Here is a 17,343-nt window from a genome sequence, read left to right as displayed (position 1 = left end):
AATGCAGATCAGAGTATACATGTGCTGTAATTTGTTCGGGGGTGGGGTTGGGGGTGCTTTGTGTTGTACCTTTATAATTAAATTTCATATTTCCATTCGTCTACGATTGTCTTGTTGCCAACAAACAAATCCAGCTGTCTTTGACACAGTTCTCATAAAGTTGAGGTACTGATCTTTATTTGGGAATTTATTTTTAATTTTACAATCATAGATGTAATATTTTGTAAGGAGGTTAAATGTCGTTAAACATTTTTATATTATATACTCCTAGATGTATTGCTTCTTGACAGATTATGGTATTAATATTGTTTTTTAAGGATTTCAGACAAATTGGTTAAATATGGGTTCCCAGAAAAGAATTTATCGGGTGGTTATTTCCAATAAAAGTATGGTGATTTTTTTATATATGGAAAGTAGAGGTATCCAATCTTACTAGAAAAATACTGGATTCCCCGAAAAACACTCATGGAGCGTATACAGGACAAAAATGTAAGGGTTCCCCGACGATTAGGAATTTCTGCACACGTGATGTCAAAGGTCACACGCGCACATTGAGCGCTTGATGTACAAGTTGATAAACTTTATGAAGAGTCAATCTGGTTAAAACACACATCCTATTTCGTTTAGTTTTTATAGTTCAAAATTTCGTTTTACTTGTCTTTACTACACTTGGATCTAGAAGAGTTGTTATTTAACTCGTGTTCTGAATAGTGTCAGGGATAAGCCAATGAAACGGTCTGTTACGGCGAGCTTTAGGCGTGTTTTTCACGGAACTGTGGGTAATCCACTAGTAACATCAATGCTGATTGGTTAATCAAATGTCTGACGTCAAAAGGGTCACTCGAGTCGACACCAGACCGTTCGCGTTTTGAATCGAGTTGGTCACATGACTGACTCGAGTCGCATCACGTGACTAACCCGCTTACTCCCCATTGAGCGGAGAGTAAAAGGGTTTGTCACGTGACAAAATGGCGTCCTATACGCAAAAAAGCCTGTCTCTCGATCACATACTGACGTCGTAACAGTTTTGATGTCATGTGACTACTCGGACCGTTCAGGATGTTTCACCCGGGTAAACTCGGCAATGGAGTCGACTCGAGTGACGCGAGTAAACGACGAAAACCTTACCCTAGTGTAGGCCATCGAAAGTATAAAAAAAACGAAACGAAATATAGATCTGTATTTTAATCTGATTGTTGAATAGTTAGACGTACAACACTTTCTGAGATAAAAATCACGGAAAAAGGCGCGGGTAGTGGATAATCCGAGAATTTAATTAGGATTCCATATTTGTAATAAATAGTAAGCGATTCAAGACAACATCGTCTTATGTATGCAATGAATTCTCCTCTCACGTCCAAGAGAGGTAAGTCAAGTGACGTAAACATATTGACCTGGTTTGATTGAATTTTGAAAGCAGGACATTCCTTCGCAATTACAATGTTTGAGAAGGATTTGAAGCAACGTTATGACAAATTAATTAGTTTGAATATGTTTTTAGTCCATATATACCATTAAATCACCCAGTTTGTACGCGGGAACCCATCTATAATATTGTTTGTGTTACTGGACATAAATAGAATAAGTGTTCCTGGGTTTCAAGGCATGAGTTACAGAGGGCAGAAAGAGAACTCTCAGTAAATTTGAGTTTACATAGCTTTGCATTAGTGTATATTATTCTATGTATATACTTATAATCTAAGCTGCGCATTTTTGTATTACAGCATACAGTTTTTTGCTAACGTAAATATTTTTTTGGTTTCTATATTATCAATAGTGGTATTTAGAATGGTTTGCCACTGGTTTATGCATTTTGGTGTAACAAATGATTTTTCTACTCTTACATTATAGATATCCTTCGATTTTATGTCAAATACTGTTTTGTTATATATATCCTTTAGATGAATGATACTACCATCTGTTATTGTATTCTTTTTGAATGCTGTTATTTTTTCATAGTTCACAATTGCCTCTTAATAGCATGTGCTACTTGTTTTAATGCACCAATATTATAGTTTTCAAAACTTGTATTATTTGTATTGCTAATGATATCTGCTACATACAGATATTTATTTTGGATTAAGACTTTATCAACTGTGTTTATTGTTCCAGACAATTTGTTTTTCAAGCGGATAATTAGTATATATTTCATACCAGTTGGTTAATAATTCTGTATAGAACGGATTTTGTATTTGTATGCCTTTTTCATCATTACAAGCTGGTAGAACAGTTCATCCATATCTTTGCAAAATTAAGTTAAATGCAATAATCCATGACAGATCGTTGTTTGAGATTATTTTCTTTATCCAAAAGATACACTGACACTTTAAAAATTCTTTTAGATTTAACATGCATTGACCTCCACTTGGTATATCCTGGGTAATAACACAAATATTTATAAACTATTTGATTAAATTTAAATATTATGTTTTTAGGAACTTATAGTGCCAAGGCTGGATATGAAATCTTTGGTAGACAGAATGTCTTTATTATTTGTATTTTTTAAAATTATTGTTAAGTGTCTTTTATTCCATCTTGTTATAACAGATTCTATATCTAGTAATTTATTTTCAAAGTTTATGTTATCACGCTCACTTTGATCTAGTGAGATGTAGATTCCGAGTATTTTAACTGGTGTTCATCTGATTTTAATACCTAGGCTTTCTATTTGATTAGTAAATTTATTATAGGGTGTAGTCACATTCAGAGTTTCGGTTTTTGAAAAGGACTAAAGGCTGTGATTGTGCAACTTTTATTTACTTGTATATTAAAACTTAAACCTGTGTAATGGTGTAAGATCTGGGGAATTACCCGAGACTTTGATCCAATCGAAAACTCTGAGACATGTTACTGTTCTAGGTTAATGTTATTGAAGGATATTCAGTATAACCACTAAAGGCTGTGATTGTGCAACTTTTATTTACTTGTATATTAAAACTTAAACCTGTGTAATGGTGTAAGATCTGGGGAATTACCCGAGACTTTGATCCAATCGAAAACTCTGAGACATGTTACTGTTCTAGGTTAATGTTATTGAAGGATATTCAGTATAACCACTAGAGATGAAGGATATTCCGGGTTGACGCAAAAAACGGTGGTTGTTCAGGTTTGAATAATAAAACATACCTCAAAACGCATCTAAATAATCACCACACTTTTGTAGGAAGGCACGAGTTGGTCCTTAAGGCCTGGGCACACCAAGCATCTTTTGTTGGCTGTTTTGTTGATAATGATTAATCCCCGGCGTTTTATCTTGGTAAATCCATAGCTAAATTTAGTTATGATGGAGATTATCGCCAACATGAAATCGCACACTCAGTGACATGTAATTCTTATTGCTGCAGACAATCTTCTTAGGATTTTTCTTCCAAATCATTATTTTATTTCGTTCTCAAATCCCTCCGACTTTGTGCAGGTTTCAGACTGTCAGTGAGAATGATATTAAAAAATTAGTGAAAGAATCTTCTAAAACCACTTGTTCCTTGGACCCAATTCCATCCAAATTCATAGTGGATAATCTTAATGTGTTTTCTCCGGTTATTACCGATATCATCAATTCTGCTATAAGTGAAAATTGTGTCCCTGATGTATTTAAGCATGCCATTGTTTTTCCTTTAATCAAAAAGCCCAGTCTTGACATAAATCTTGAAAGAAACTACAGACCAGTATCTAATTTAAGTTTTATATCGAAGCTTTTAGAACGTTGTATTTCAAAACAGTTAGTGTCCCATATAAGTGATCATGATTTATTGGAAAAGTTCCAAAGCGCCTACAGAAAATACCATAGCACTGAAACAGCTCTCATACGTGTACACAATGACATCAACTTATCTGTAGATAAGAGTGAATGTGTTCTACTTGTACTACTGGACTTATCAGCAGCTTTCGACACTGTTGACCATCTTATACTCCTAAATCGACTACATAATGTGTTTGGAATCAAAGAAAATGCTCTTGAACTTATTACTTCGTATCTAACAAACCGAGATCAAACAGTTATAGTTGGTGATCACGCTTCACCCAAAAACATTCTTTCTTGTGGCGTTCCGCAAGGATCGGTTCTGGGACCGATACTGTTTAGTCTTTATACTTCACCTCTTGGAGACATAGTACGTAAACATGGGCTGTGTTTTCAATTATACGCTGACGATACTCAGATTTATCTATCATTCAAACCCTCTGTTGACAATCATCTCATTTTTTCAAAGTGAAAACTGGAACAGTGCATAGATGACATTAAAAATTGGATGACTTCAAACTTTCTTAAATTAAACGATGACAAAACTGAATATCTACAAATTGGTTCTAAAAATGTGCTTAGTAAAGTTGACTCTGATCCTTCAATTCGTGTGTGTAAAACTGTTATATCCCCATCACTAACTGCAAGAAACATAGGAGCCATCTTTGACTCATATTTTACAATGGAAAATCATGTTAATAATATTTGTAAGAATGGCTATTATAATCTGCGCAATATCAGCAGAATACGTAAATATTTATCTGTTGATGCTACTAGAACTTTAATTCAATCTCTTGTGATTTCACGTCTTGATTGTTTGAACTCCTTGTTAACTGGTCTACCGGATAAGCTAATTTCAAAACTACAAAAACTGCAAAATTCCGCAGCACGTCTGGTTACTGGTGTAGGTTATCATGAGCACATAACTCCAATTCTTTACACCCTTCATTGGCTTCCTGAATCATTCAGAATTGATTTTAAAATATTGTTAATTACATACAAATGTCTCAATGGTTTTGCACCCCCATACTTATCTGAATTGATACAAATCCGCACTTCGGTGAGAAACACAAGATCCTCTAATGACGATTTACAGTTAGTACAACCTCGAGCCAGACTAGCATCCTATGACGAGAGGGCCTTTTCATTTTATGCACCGATAATTTGGAATAAATTACCTTATCTTATTCGGAAATCACCTTCCATCATTACATTCAAATCGCACTTGAAAACTCATTTATTCAAACAGGCTTTTTACTGATTTTACACATTTGACTGTTTTATGGGTAGTTTTAAAAAAAATTTATGTCATTTTTACATTGTCTCTCTCTTCTTACTTTTTTATTTAGGAACTTCTTTTTTATTATAAATTGAATTTTTAGGAACTTCTTTTTATTATAAATTGTATTTTACTTTGTTATTGTTAAGCGCATCTGAACACTTTGGTGAAAGATGCGCTATATAAATGTATTAAATAATAATAAATAATAATAATAATAATAATAATAATACTGTCGTCACCCATGTCCATCGGTCTTTATTGATGCATTATGTAAGAATTGGACAAAGACCAGACTGTTCTTTGTGTTACATGTAGGCCTATAGGCCTAGTTCAAAATAGAAAATGAATATATTGATCGAAAGTTTCATTCAAATTACCTTATTCTAAGCGATGTTACGAGTGTTGTAAGATGTGGCGTAGATTGTTTATTATCGTAGCAACTGTACTGGACACAGGATGCTAGCGAGTTGATTATAGACTTCTTAAAGATACATTATGGGAGATTAGGTAAAGAGCTGACAGTTCCCACTATAATAGTTAGAAACTAGATAATGTAAAGGTAATTTGCTGACAATTTCAGTCAAATTGATCCACTATGAACCGAGATTTTAGAGATTGAAATTTCTGCCTAGCCTCGATCATCATTACTCAAGTCCGTACGTTAAAAACATAGTCTCGATTATCCACTTCATGATTAAATTATGAATGGAAGTCGAACACTCCAATGTGTACACTGGGCCTAGGTTTTTGTCTCACCCGAACGACTAAACACCAGTCCTTGTCAGACCCTCCGTCCTTCACCAAAGAGAAGGAAAGCCACGCCAGAAAATCCGTAGGAACTTTTTCGACCAACGCCGGGAGCGAAACCGAGAGACTTGTGAACCAGTGTCTTACTCACTGAGCCACCGCGGATCTCATGAAAGATAGAAACAAAAACTAGATACTGGGATAAACAATTTGAAAATAAAACCTACTCGACAAGGATGCGTACAGACGTTTGGACACGGCTTAATGCTGACTATACATTTTTCTTCTTTTTTTGTGTACCTTTATGAAGGCTAGATTTTACCCGGGACATGGTTTATAAAAGGGAAGGTGTGGTATGTGAAGCTTATTTTACAGGAGAATCTGTTGACAGACAGGATATTATTATAGATGGTAGAATGTTTTTATATAAAATGTTGACTATAGATAGACTATTGATCTTTCTGGTTTTCACCAGTCAACTTCTACATATATTAGGTAAGGCTTATATATTTTTCAAGTTTTTATTTTTTTTAATAATTTATAGATTTTAGACAATTGACTGTCCTTTGGGTATTCGGGTCGGTAGTTCAGTCCCCCAAGTTAAGCCCGTTTACCATGTATACGTTTTTACGGGGTTTCCGCTCTCGTTTTCGCAGGCAAAAAAAGTCGGTTAAATGCAAATAAAATTAGAAAGTATCCATGTAACCGTCGAAATGCACGCGAAAACGTCACAAAAACGCCTACATGCAAAACGGGCTGAAATATATTGTATTGCATTGGAGTTGCTGTAATTAGGGCTGGAATGCAGGGAAACGCATTTGCAGCCGTCAAATTTCCTTGGGGACGTCCCAACACGGAAAGCCCCGGTCCCTTGGCGCTGGTTGACGACCAAATAAGGAAATATATGGAGATAGAGAAAGACATTTTTATACGCCAACATGTGGAGGTATATTGTCGTGGCCCTTGTCGTCCAGACGTCCGTCCGTCCACATTGTTTTGTGGAAACTTTACAGTTTACAATTTTTTGTGGACACTTTACAGTTATCGGACCGTAACTTGATGCCTTTTAGAGGTCACAATTGTCATCTATTTTTGATGAAACGTGCAATGTTTGTTTATTAACCACGGATCTTGATTTCCGTCGATATTCGCGCATATCGGACCGCAACGACCTGGATTATGGTCCCTGATTGTACAAAAAATCGCCCTTTTAGAGGTCATAATGTGTGCGTATCGTGGATATGGGATGTATTCTACTATAAAAACACCTGGGTTTTAGTACCAATAGACGAAAGTGCGTAGTCAAGTCAATTTTGAACACAACGCGGCATCGTGTTGTCGCAGTTATCGCTCAGTTTTGCCAATTCATGTACTCGTATTATTTAAACATGCATTATGCAAGAGCTAAATCTGATTATTGCAAGTCTTAATTTAGGCTTCAGATGTTATAGAAATTATAAATTAGATCTTTATTTAAACAACAAGACCAAAATCAACTCTGTAGACCCACGGATGGCTCGGCTACAGCTCGGATTTAAATAGGATTTCGCTAATTGATTAAATCAAATAAGGGGTAACCTGATGAAAATACGTCAGTTAGATCGAGGCTAAATGATAGAGTGTACTTAGCGAGGCCGCTGTAAAGCGTTTCGGTATGCCATTGAAAATTTTACTTGATAATCGAGATATGTAGGTGGAGTTAACGCCTGTCAATCAAACGATCAGCTAAGGTGAAGACACAATTCGCTACCATTTCTAGGCAAATATTACAACGATGATAACTATGTTCAGAATAAAGTAATTTGACTGAATTTTTCAATATATTCTTCTTTCATCATGTACTTTTGAACTGTTATATCAAGAATGGCCAATTCTCTATAAAAATCTCCCATAATGTATCTTTAAGGAATTATTAAGAAACTTTATAAATATGTTGCAAATATAGTAAATGAAATGAAATGAAATGGGGTTTAACGTCCTACTCTTCTGCACCTAACCTGGGCTAATTGAAGACGGGCATACGCCATACAGTGTGCTATGAGGGAAATTTTGCCCGGGCAGCGGCGCTACGGCCTACTCTTATATCGAATTCCAACTGCCAAGGGATCTTTTACGTGCACGCCAAAGTGTACACGGGTCCTCGGTTTTTCGTCCCAACCGAACGACTAGGCAGCTGTCCTTGTCAGGCCCTCTGTTCTGCATCACTGACAAGGGGAAACCACGCCGGAAAATCGAGATGAACTTTGCAGGGATCGAACACCCGACCTCCAGGCTAGTTCAAATGATTATGTATAGATTTCTCCATATTTTTTTCAGCTTCCTTTAATATAGCCCTGGGTAAACAAACATGGCAAAGTTCAACAGGTTTTAACAGCCCTTCCTATAGAGCTGTAGATGGTATCACTACCCACAATTGGTATGCTACCGGAGGTTGTACATACTCTGATGACAAACGAAGCGAACAATGGTGGTGTGTTGATCTAAAACAGAGATTTGATATTACCAGTATAAAAATATTGAATCGAGTAGACAGAGGTATTATACTCTAATCTAATTCACTTTCAAAATAAACAATATACATTTAAGTCAGGGATGCGTTATGTATCGTATGGACTGTCATTGAGTCTAGTGGCCTGGTGTCGATCCAAGACTTCAACGTGACAAGGGGTTAGGTCGCCTGACACACATAGTGGGATTTCTACAGCTCCCTCCCAAAGCGTACGACTCCTATGCTCAAGCAAATTATTGAAAGGGTATTGTACGATAATATGATAGCCTCCAGTTGACTTGGACTCCCTAGAAATTCATAATGTTGCAATCTGTTTCCTGTAAATACATCCACGTAAATATGCATAATCATTCTACAACTAAATTCAAATGAAAAAAAAATATGAAATGAAATGAAATCCTACATTTCTGCTCCCGAATAATCTAATGAACACGGTTCTGTGGAGGGAATTTCTCACCGTCATCGACATTACGACCTACGCTTATTTCAAACTGCCACAGGTTCTTTACGTGCACGCAAACCTGTACACGGGACCTCGATTTTTCGTCCCACTTATATTCGAATCATTGTGTTCTCTCATCATATGTATGGGAGGAATTTGGTTGTGGGGACAAATCTCACATACATGTCCCACTAATACTCAAGACATTGGGTTCTCTCATAATATTTTAATGGGGGAGGTGTGGCTGTGGGGACCTATCTCACATGTCCTACTAATTCTAGAGACATTGGGTTTTCTCAAAGACTGTACTATCCTAGTAGGAAACCCGTTCCTTTAACTAGTGGTATTGGGTAGAATTTAATTAAATTGTCATCTGTGGCCATGTCCCAACAATGAATGCATATCGCACCAAATTATCTCCCCTTTGACCACAAGCACTAACTTATCACCTGTAGTGAACAGTGTACTCTACTGATCATCAAAGTTAGTACATGATTTAAAATCTATTAGAGAGACACACAACGAAAAAAATAAATCTCGAACTAATCTATAGAGTATAGTAGGCAAACACTAAAGAAAATATTCTCTTGAAAACAAAAATGTGAAAATGGGTGTTGAAAATCTCAAATTCGTGGGGGTAGGCCTAGGCCTATTTGTGTGAGGTTCAGTGTGTTTAGGGTAATAATCACTTTATTTTGAAAGGGTAGAAAATTGGGCCTAATTAAGACCTTTCTTACATTTATCATTTTGTTTTCGTCTTGTGTTTACAAAGATGGAACAATTGTATTATATGTCGTACCTTTCTTACAGGGATTTAGGCTAAATGGCGTTTTTTGCTTTAAAATGACATTTGTTTAGCGTAAGTCTTCACATAAACATAGTGACATAATTCGACTGTCATTAGACATTGACGTTGTTTACATTGGCAACTGAGCTTGACACAAACCTATGGTGTCGATTTTTTCTAGATCTAACCCATGAAACCGTATTCCACTAACTGTTTTAATGTGTTTTTGAACAGCCAAACCAGCAGTAACTTGATGGCTATATTGATAAAAAACGCGATTAAAAAATATAATGGTTGTCAATATGGAGACATGTCAAAATTCAAGATAACCATGATCGGTTTCCAACTAGAATGCCTGGTTCAAACGTTTGTACTCCTTTTACCCATTTATACACCATCACGGAGATTGAAAATAACCGTTGACGCGGGGACACCAGAATGCCCCCGTATAGCGATGCCATGACCGAATAGTGTTGGTCATATGTCCTCACCTGTAGAGTGATACCAACTCTCTCTCTCTCTCTCTCTCTCTCTCTCTCTCGGGAAACGATACAAGGACTGATCTGTGGGCTCCCGCACTTACATCGATTGTGAACACGTCTTTTATCTTAGGAACGTTTACCGACAATTGTAAGCGTGCTATTGTGAGACCTCTCATAAAGAAGCATGGCCTTGAGAGGAATGAATTAAAGAACTATCGCCCAGTTTCCAACTGCTCTTTCTTAGATAAATTTTTGGAGAGATGTGCATTTGTTCAACTAAATGATTATTTAATGGCAAATTCATTGTATGGTAAATTTCAGTCAGCATACAAACAAGGTCATGGAACTGAAACAGCATTGCTGAAAGTTCACAATGATATTATGCTGGCCCTGGACCACAGGAAAGATGTATTTTTAATATTACTCGATTTGTCAGCTGCATTTGACACCATCGACCACAGCATCCTTTTGCATCGACTTAGATCAAGATTTCATATTCGAGGAAATGTAATCAGTTGGATTGAAGCTTTTCTTTGTGGTAGAGCTCAAAGGATTTCGCTGGGGTCGGTGATGTCTGATGAACGACCATTGACGTTTGGAGTACCACAAGGTTCGGTCTTAGGACCAATTTTGTTTTCACTTTATGTTACACCCTTGGAAGATATCATAATTAAACATGGCTGCAAAACAGTAATCTTTGCAGATGATACGCAGATCTATATTACATGTAACAATACAGATAGCAGTGTCAAAATAGAAACTTGCATAGATGAAATTAGACAATGGATGAAAATTAACTTTCTCGCATTGAATGATAATAAGAGTGAGTTCATCTGTTTTTCGTCAAAATTTTGTCGTACACGATGTGTAAATGATGTAAAGCAAATCAGAATAGGAGATTCTGTCATTACTACCGCCTCTGTAGTTCGTAATTTAGGTGTTTATTTTGATTGTGAAGGCACAATGGACAAACATATTGCAAATATATGTAAAAGTGCGTCTTACTCATTGTGGCGTATTAGTAAGATCAGACACTTGTTAGATCGTGCCAGTACAGAAAGACTTATTCATACCTTTGTGTCATGTAGACTAGATTATTGTCATGGTGTGTTATCTGGTGTCCATGAGTTTCAGTTCAAGAAACTGCAAGCGATTCAAAACTCTGCAGCAAGAATTGTATGTAAAGTAGATCGCAGAGAACGTATTACTCCGATCCTACGAAATCTTCATTAGTTACCGGTTAAATTGAGGGTCGATTTCAAAGTATTATGTATAGTTTTTAAATGCATCCATCTAACAACAGCACCTTTGTACTTGAAAGATTTAATTATTGTAAATCCAAAAACATATACTATTCAAAAAAAGTAGGGGATATTTGATTTTTAAGTGTTATTAAAGTCACCTAATGAAACTGACGAAGAAACAAATGACAAAATGAAATGAAGTTCACATTCATCGATTTATTCCAAATGATCGTTAGACTAAGTAAGGCACAGACTGACCATTATAAGGGTAAAATGATACCCGGGGTCAAACAGCAAAGTTACCACAGCATCACAACCAAGTCAGTAACGGGTAAATCCTCCTCTGTTTGCCAAACAAGCATTGATCCGACGTGGCATACTCCTAATGAGACGTCTAAGGTCATTTTGGTCCAGATTGTCCCATTCCTGTTGCAACGCAGCAGCAAGTTCTTGGACATTGGCAGGACGTTGTTGACGTTGACGTAACCTCTGTCCAAGCATGTCCCAGACATGCTCGATGGGGGAGAGATCGGGACTCAGTGCTGGCCAAGGTAATGTGGTGATGTTCTATTGTTGGAGGTAACCTGTAACGATCCTGGCCCTGTGACATCTTGCGTTGTCATCCTGGAAGATGAAACGGCGGCCATGACGTCGTGCGAACGGCACAACATGGACTGCCAAGATGTTGTCCCGGTAGTACTGGCCTGTAACACGCCCTGCAACAACTCACTCTCACACCAGTGTCTGTTTGAAGACGAGCGCTGATCTGATTTGCTGTGATGACACGATTTCTCAAGGCCAAGGTACGGATAAATCGATCCTGGGCTTGAGTTGTCGCCCTTGGTCGACCTGAGCGTGGTCTGTCCTGTATAGATTGTGTATCACGGTATCTGGACCATAGCCTGCTTATGACAGACTGAGAAACATTCATCGTCCGCGCCACAACCGCCTGTGTTGTGCCGATCTGTAGCATGCCAAGGGCACGTAACCTTTCATTTTGGGTAAGCCGACGCATATCAAAATTTGTTTTCTGGTCACTAAAACAATTAAACTGATGTTTCCACCCTGGAATTCAATGCCACAATGACTGTAACATTCAAAGTCAGAGTCGTGCAAATCTTGGGTTGGACCCCCATGATGATCCCAAGCATCACCTGCATTCCATGCGGTAGCTATTGGTGCGTTTGGGCGTCACATGTAACTGGAAATGTTATTTCTGTTAGGTTCTATAGTGACTTTTTTCGTAGTCATTTTCATATTTTAGTATTATGCCCCCAAAATCAAATATCCCCTACTTTTTTTGAATAGTATATATAAGTCTTAGAAGTGACAATTCAATTTCCTTAAAAAAAACCTCAACCCCCGAAAACAAAAACATATGGGGAGAAGGCATTTTTCATTAGGGCTCCAGCTCTTTGGAACAAGTTACATGCAGAATTAAGAAATTTGTCTGAATTTAACCACTTTAAATCAAAATTGAAGACTTATCTTTTTGTGTTATACTTTGGTTGATGTATATGCTGTGATACTGTTCTTTTATGTAATGTGCTGTGATGAAATGTACTGTGATACAATTGTCAAATGTTTTTATTTCAGGGTTCTATTTCTATTTTTACTGATACATTGTTGTTAACGCATTGAGATGTATATGTAATGCGTATAAGAAATAATAAATTAAATTAAATTAAATTTCCAGGTTATGCATCCAGACTAAAAGGATTTGAGATTAGAGTGAGTTCAAGTGGTCATTGTAATGAAGCAGGATTTACAACAGCTACACCATGTTACAAAGACCATACATCAGTTGCCATGACAACCTACATCATCGAAAGATGTAATCAAGCAGCAGTTCCATCCTTTTCTGGTAGATTTGTTTTTATATCTGTAAAAGGAACACCAGCAATACTGAACCTATGTGAGGTACAAATATTCCCAGGTAAGGTTATTGATAATTTCATCTCTTGTCCACCAGAGTGCCAAACATTTTTCCAGTCTTGCGAAAGGACCCCGGGGGACAATACCTTCCCTTGCCCCTCATACGTTCCAATTCCCCTGATCGAACCCGTGGGGGAACTCATGGTTAGTGAACCGGCCCCTTACTCTCTGAGCCTTTAGTATTTTAAACTTAATTGTTATCGATTTATTTATTTTGAAACCACGGGTACAAACATAAATATGTGTTCAATTTTATTATTATTTAGAAAATTGCCCCGATGGCGTTTATGGACAACCGGGGAATCGAAACCACGCCAGTTGACACAGTGACAGACTTTATGAAACAAAGAGTACAAATATAAATATGTTTTGAATTTTGTTATTCTTTAGAAAATTGTCCTGATGGTTTTTACGGTACGAATTGTAACCAAAGATGTTCAAGGAACTGTTTCAACTACTCCTGTGACGCCAGAACAAGGAAATGTACCGGATGTAAAGATGGTTACTATGGTGATGCGTGTGAGGAATCATGTTCCACCTGTAATGGTACATGTCGACAATTATATGGTGTTTGTTTGATTGGTTGTAAAGATGGATATTGGGGATGTAATGGTTTGTTCCTACTGTAATACAGGAGGCTGTAGAATAGAAGATGGCGTATGTCATAATGGTTGTCAAGTTGGTGTCAACAATACGAAATGCTGAAATAGTACAAGTAAGTCAGGTTTTCTAATCATCGTAAAGCAGGGGTGTGGACTAACCATTGTAAAGTAATGGTGTAGCGATTTGCCCTAGGATCAAAGTAATGAAATAAAATAAAATGGGGTTTAACGTCCTATGTATCTGTATCAACCTGGCTAATGAAGATGGGTATCAACTTGGCTAATGAAGATGGGTATTTACCAGTGTGCTGGGAGTGGGGGGGGGGGGAGGTTGCCAGTAGTGCTGCAGCCTACTCTTATTTAAATTGCAGAGGTTTCATTTGCACGGCACCGTGTATACGGGGCCTCATATTTTAGTACCATCCTAATGACTGGTCACTGTTTTGCCAGACCCTCCCTTCTGCACCATTAGCATAGGGAAACCGCACCTAAATTTGGACCGTCAATCAAAGTAACATATACATATAAAGAGGTACAAGGATAAAAGATATTTAGAATTTGAAACAGAATAGGTGATAGTAGTTCTAATTAAAACATAACCTAATGCTAGCCACAAAAAGATCTTGGAAAGATGACATAGTTTTTTATGTCTATATTACTGGTGTTTTGTTTTCAGATAAGGATCATGAAATTAATAGAGACAAGTGATCCTAAAGAACGAGGGAGGTGAACAGAATAGCAACAATCGTTCTAGATGAAAACTGTTTTTATTGTGAAAATACATGTTTCTGTATAACAATTAAAGTAGAATATATGATAGATGATGAATTAAGTACTTTGAATTATAATGCTTTTTCTGAATATTTTATAACATCCCGATGAACTTGCTCGACCAAAATCCGGAACTCTGGGTTAGGTACCCAACGTCTTACTCACTGATTAGTTTGTCTTAGTTCTATTTATTTATCTAAATGTATTTAGGAAAATAAAATTCAGAAATTCAGTTTTTGGCGGTTAGCATACACAAGGCCAATAGCCAACCATTACCACGAATAGAGCGGGAGCCCAGGGTGTTAACCTAGCTGAAAAGTGTACCAATATCTGGTATCATCAGAATGTAAGTCTGTCGGGTTTCTGATGGTGGGTCTGGTATTCCACGCCCCCAACTAGTCTAGATTAGCTGAAAAGTGTACCACATGAGCAGCGAGGGTCCCACGTCAAGACAATGTGGGAATTGGAGTGAAGCCAAAACGGCGACAATGCTTCGAACGTTTATTTATTCAACTCTTAAACATTTTTCAGTCTAATTTGAAAATTACCTGGATATTGTCGTCATTATATTATATACTAGCAGAATGCCCGGCTTCGCTCGGGGGTCATAACCCCGAAACCGGAAGTGGTAGACTAACTGCACCCGGCCTGTGTTACTCCCCAGTCCGAGTTACCCTTATACACATTAAATTTCAGACTCGGGGCAAACCTAGTGTAGCCGCCAACCCCGAACAGACAGACAGACAGTCACAAATATTAGTATAGAAGATTGTCGTCATTATATCATATATTATACACCGTTAGTGATCTAAATTTAATGTTATTAAACAATATTCAGTATGACGCCTAGATACGTGGGACTTTCCGGGTTGACAGAAAATGGTAGCTGTTCAATGCACTGTATATGCTTATAATAGGCCGGTTTGCATAAAACTTTCACTAATGCGTATAGTTACAACAGTTGTATAGGAAGACACGAGTTGGTCCTTAAGGTCTGGGTACACCAAGAATTGTTTGTTGGCTGTTTTATTTTTGATAAGTATAAATCCCCGGCGTTTCTTCAGCGCTTTGTATGCCACTCACAGGTCATCAGGAATCGGTAAATTCATCTTCACAACAACAAAAAAATATTGAAGACGGACATACGCCATGCAGTGTACTGTGAGGGAAATGTTGCCCGGACAATCTTTTAAGGGTTCTTTTACGTGAATGCCAATGTGTCAACGGTACTTTCTCGGTAGCCAACGCGACCCCCTTAACAGATAGAAGAAAAGAACTAGATACTGGGATTTTTTTTTATAAACAATATTTTATTCAGTTTGTCTGAATGAGATTAGGGAACAGGCTTAGCCTATGTAAAACCCCTCTCTCTAGATAATATACATACATAATATTAAAACAAAGGTACAAAATGGGTGTACATACACAGTTAAAATGGCAAACACATACATATAAAATACATATATCATGAGACGGATGGCAATGTACAATATATATATTATAGGTTACATCATCACGTAAATTTGAAACTAATATTGTAAATTAAAACAATTAATAAGCAAGATTAAAATTTGTTTGCCATGTCAATAAACTTGTGGACTTGATTAAAAATATTGTTGTTTACATCTGTACAGTGTTTTGTGGACCCGAACAAGAGATAGTCAATGTTTTTATGATCGTGTTGTAATTTGTCTATAGTTTCCTTTCGTGCATTTGAATGTAAGGGGCATTGCAAGAGGTAGTGATTAGGATCTTCAAAAATGTGACCACAGAGGCATGCGGGGCTGTCAGCAACATGTCTGAGGTATTTGTGGCCCTGTAGGTTAGAACATCGGAGTCAAGTTTACAATGGATTATCTGGAGTTTCCGCTGACCGTTGTAGTAAAAAGATGGAATTTTTATATCTGATTTGGAGAGATGGTCGGAGAATATTTTAAGGGTTCTTGAGTTTCTAGCAGGGAGGCTGAGTTTATTTCACTCTCTTATGTTGGATGGAATAAATGAATTAGAAAATATTTCAGTACGATATCGAATTTCTTTAATTTTATCTTCGTTTCGAAATGAATATGTATTTGTTGGTTCCAGATTTATGAGATTCTTAAAATAGGGAGGGGTCAGGTTGTTTATATTTTTGTATAGAAATTTTAATTTGTGTCGATTTCGTCGTTCTTTGAGTGGAATAAACCCAGTTTCCGCGTAGAGGGAAGCGTGGCTAGTACCTTTAACCGCCCCACAAATAGTGCGTAGTGCATCAAGCTGAAGAGATTCGAGATTATTAGATAAGTAGTCAGTGCACCCGTCCCAGATAACATCGGCATAGTCAAAGTGCGGCAGAATGAATGAAGAATATAAGGTGTTTAGCGATTTTCTGTTTAAGGATATTTCAAGGAGCGTAGGCAGTTTACTAATTTAGATACTTTACTAATTATACTATCAATGTGGCTGTTCCATTTACAATTGGTTTGAAATTACTGGGATAAACAATTTTAAGATAAAACCGGCTCGACAAGGATACGTGCACACGTTTGAACACGGCTTAATGCCGGCTATACATTTTTATTGTGCATCTTTATGAAGGCTAGATTTTTCCCGGTGACATGGTTTATAAAAGGGAAGGGGTGGTATGTGAAGCTTATTTTACAGGAGAATCTGCATTTCAGTATGATTGATAGATAGATTTATTTGACACAACATAATAAATCAAATCATAAATTATTATTTTAGAACTAATTTGGGGGCCCTTTGGACATTGGGGTTCCTTTCCCTCCGCCTGGTGAACACACTGTTGTATCCGGTCATGTTG

At 37.1% G+C, this 17,343-nt stretch overlaps 1 long non-coding RNA gene across 1 annotated transcript; it reads left to right on the top strand.

Annotated features, from left to right (window-relative positions):
• Positions 1-13,782: 13,782 nt before the first annotated feature.
• LOC126828685 (uncharacterized) lies at positions 13,783-14,597 on the top strand. The gene is made up of 2 exons (XR_007683196.2): positions 13,783-13,882; positions 14,446-14,597. It is a non-coding gene; the product is annotated as an uncharacterized LOC126828685 (long non-coding RNA).
• Positions 14,598-17,343: the final 2,746 nt, after the last annotated feature.

The sequence above is a fragment of the Patella vulgata genome, chromosome 7 (assembly GCF_932274485.2).
Source record: "Patella vulgata chromosome 7, xgPatVulg1.2, whole genome shotgun sequence".
NCBI lineage: Eukaryota > Metazoa > Mollusca > Gastropoda > Patellidae > Patella > Patella vulgata.
The sequence above is the reverse complement of the archived record's forward strand: the minus strand, read 5'-3'. Positions and strand labels throughout refer to the sequence as shown.